This window comes from Sinocyclocheilus grahami, unplaced genomic scaffold, assembly GCF_001515645.1.
Source record: "Sinocyclocheilus grahami isolate Dianchi unplaced genomic scaffold, SAMN03320097.WGS_v1.1 scaffold1099.1, whole genome shotgun sequence".
Taxonomy (NCBI): Eukaryota; Metazoa; Chordata; class Actinopteri; order Cypriniformes; family Cyprinidae; genus Sinocyclocheilus; species Sinocyclocheilus grahami.
The window spans coordinates 73,503-77,079 of record NW_015506278.1 but is presented as its reverse complement, the minus strand read 5'-3'; the positions used below and the strand labels follow the sequence as shown (position 1 = coordinate 77,079).

The following is a 3,577-nucleotide window of genomic DNA, read 5'->3' as shown; positions in this document are numbered from 1 at the left end:
CCGGGGGGGGGAGGGGGGGGGGAGTAGAGCACAGTCTCGGGAGTACCCCCCCGGCCTGCGAGGGGCGATGGGGGTATATGACGAGTGGGGGCGGGGGCGGGGCCGAGTCCCACGGAGGAGCTCCGGAAGGATAAAAGGAGGAGCTACGACAGTGAAAGACGAGAGAGGACCAGGCCTGGACTTTATTTTGTGTTTTGGTTCTGTTTGTGAATAGCGCGAGTCGTCCGTGAGGGGCTGTCGCGCTATTCACAAACAGAACCAAAACCACCGCCTATTTTGTGTTTATTTTATTATTAAAGTTTAGTTTGAATGTTCGCCGGTTCCCGCCTCCTTCTTCCCGAACTACAAACTGTGTTACACTCTGAAAAGAGCTGTTTTTGACAGGGTAAAAAAGGTGTTTTTTTACACTACCATTGAGAAATTTTAACTAAGCTATGTTACAGACTTTTCATTAAGACCCTAAAGAATCATATCAACTTGTGGAAAATGGGCATCCGATGACCCCTTTAAAAAAAATATAGCGTTTGGATGAGCAGGTAGTCCCGCCTCCAACTCACGCCATTGCTTGATCAATCATTGGTGTGTCTGGCCTAGTCAAGATTACATCTCATTACATTTGGTAATGGAATTACTTAACAATTGTTGAGGTGTTTTTTTATTGATGTGTATTTATTGATAAGTGGACGTTTATTATGTCTTGACAACATCCTCTATGTGCTTGAATTATACAGGTGTGGTTAGTCAACCTGGATGACCTGTATTTTGTTTCTTTCTTTTTTTCAAGAAACTGACCGAAAATGTATTGTATCCAAATGTGTGACATGCAAACATTTGATTTGTACTAAAAGGTTGCAGAGATTCGACTTCTTGTAGCAGCTGAAGATATGGTGTCCTTGAACTATAGTGATAATAGTACGGGACTGATAACATGTTCATAATCACTGATACCTTTACGCTCAGTCATTGTTTATGTGTGATCCGGTTTTGATGTCTCACTTATTGTCATTCAAATGTTACAGATGAACAATTTGTACATTTTAAAAACTGTATGTAATTGAAACACATTTGTCACCATTAATGTTGCCTTCAATAAGGAAAAATTGTGCTTATGTGTAGCTAAGCAGCAATAGTATTACGTTTGTTCTCGCTTGTTTATTTGTTCCACAGGCCTAAGAGGGCATGAAGTTGTTGTAAAGGGATTTTTAAAAAATTAAAGTATCGGAAATATAAACTTAAAGTGTTTGACATTACCTTTCTGAAAGAAAACAGCTTGAACGAGCTAAAGGTTAAAAGGTATAAAGGTTTGTTGTTCTTGCAAGCTGGTTTAAGTCGTCAGCCAGTTAGTCTCCCAAGCCCGACCAGCTCAAAACTACTTAAAACACTCTAAAACTAGCCCACAGGCTTTTTTCTTTCAACAGGGTATTTGTAAAAAAGTGGAAGGATCAAATGTAAACAATACATTTTAGATGAGATTAATTTAGTGGAAAGACCAGATGACCACAAACAGCCTGATATGAAAATTTAAATGCACTCAAAAAAAATAATCTGTAAAAATAGGGCACACTATATTGTGTAATTTGAAGGATTTTTTCTGTATTTATTTTTTACAGCTGTTTTACAAGTATTTTGAATTTAAACGTCATTGCACTGTGTTTTAGAGTTAACAGAAATGTCTGTAAAATTAATGCATAATCTCGTGCGTAACGAGCTGCCACTGCCAGTACCTTTTCTGTTATTTTACGGATTTATTTTTTTACAGTGTGGCTGAATATTGCATATATGAATATTTTAATATACTGCATCAAAAACTTGATTTAAAGAGGGGAAAAAACCACTACATTAATGCTGATGAAATCCTTTATGGTGATCTGCATGACTATCTTGCACTGAAAATAACAGTCCGGCTGACATTTCCAGTATTTAGCTAGGAAAATGAGACGAGCTTTAAAAATACTCTGCATTTACATTGATATATATATTATTTTAGCTCTTCTAAATGTGTGTGTGTGTGTGTGTGTGTGTGTATATATATATATATATATATATAGAGAGAGAGAGAGAGAGAGAGAGAGAGAGAGAAAGAAATATGTCAATTTTTGATAACAAATGCAAAATAGGCCAGACATGAAATTATACTTTCTTATAGGCCTACTTCCAAAAATGTTGTCCAAAAAGACATGATTGTTCCTAATGTATTGCATTTTTCCCCCTTATGTCAAATAAGACATGTTTGTCAGATGAAAATGCAGGAAACAGCCATTGATCTATATATAATGGTTATTATATTACTATATTATATTATAATTACGTCCTGCATCCGCCAGCGCTCAAACAAACACCAGATGGCGCAGCATTACAAACTACTCAATGAAGGGAGAACGACGGACCGCACAATATAACCAGTATATACTTAGCCTTTTGAGAGAATTTGAAATGCATATTTCGGAACTCGAAATTAATTTCTTAAGTAAGCTTGGAACAATGGAAATTTCATACCGCTATTTTGTAGTTGTGACGACGCGTTTATCTGACGCCACTTCCGGTGTAACTGCTGAGCTTCCGGGCGCGGATTGTTTTGAAAACGACGAGAAAAGTCGCGTTTATTTTCACGCCAGAAGACGGGTGAGAGATTGAAATGTTCTTTGCGACTGTTATAATATCATTTAATCAGCATTGTCTTGGTTTCAGTACCTAGAATTGAAGAAAGAACAGGTTAAAACACACGCGCTGAAGTATTATCAATATGACAGCAACAACTGTAACTTTGCTCAACCGGATTACATGAATATGATTATAACATGGCCAAATAATGCATATATAACTGCATTGTTAGATTGTTTTATATTGTAGTAGAGTAGATAATAGTAATAATATGTAGTAAACTCCCCCTGAGTGTGAGTTGTCTAGTGTAGTAACCAGTGTGGGGGAAAGTTACTTTTAAAAGTAACGCATTACAATATTGCGTTACTCCCTATTAAAAAAGTAACTAATTGCGTTACTTTTAATGGAAAGTAATGCGTTGTATTACTTTTGCGTTATTTTTGTAAATATAAGCAGGGCTTGATTGTTTTTAATATAAGAAGTAGTAACTAATTGCGTTACTTTTAATGGAAAGTAATGCGTTGTATTACTTTTGCGTTACTTTTGTAAATATAAGCAGGGCTTGATTGTTTTTAATATAAGAAGTTCTATTTATAGCAAATATAAAAGCCCTTTCACACCAAAAAGTGTAATGAATAAACCTCAGGCTGAAGGAAAAGTAAATTCACATCTGTACAGTAGAACGCAGGAGAAGAAACACTCTTCAGCAATAAAAAAACTAAGCACAATTGTTCATTTCTCTAAAGTCATTTTTGCTTATTAGTACGGTTGAACTGGATCATCAAAGGTCAGCAGCAAAGACATTGGTTAATAAAATAGGATTAGATACATTTGTGTTATTTGACATATTTAATTATTGTCATATTCTGAGTTTGCATTTCACTGTTTTAATTCATTTTGATGAATACTAAATCAGTTTTTTGTGAGTGGGATGAATTAACGCACATTCACATTTAGTCTAGAACTACAGTAACAT

The 3,577-nt window shown here is 35.8% G+C and overlaps 1 protein-coding gene across 1 annotated transcript in view; it reads left to right on the top strand.

The window, feature by feature from the left end:
• The first annotated feature begins 2,504 nt into the window (after positions 1-2,504).
• LOC107566753 (kinetochore protein Spc25-like) overlaps positions 2,505-3,577 on the top strand; it is a 4,307-nt gene continuing 3,234 nt past the window's right edge. The window contains exon 1 of the mRNA XM_016252283.1: positions 2,505-2,622. The gene's annotated coding sequence lies outside the window, so the exon portion shown is untranslated. The remainder of the gene's footprint in view (positions 2,623-3,577) is intronic.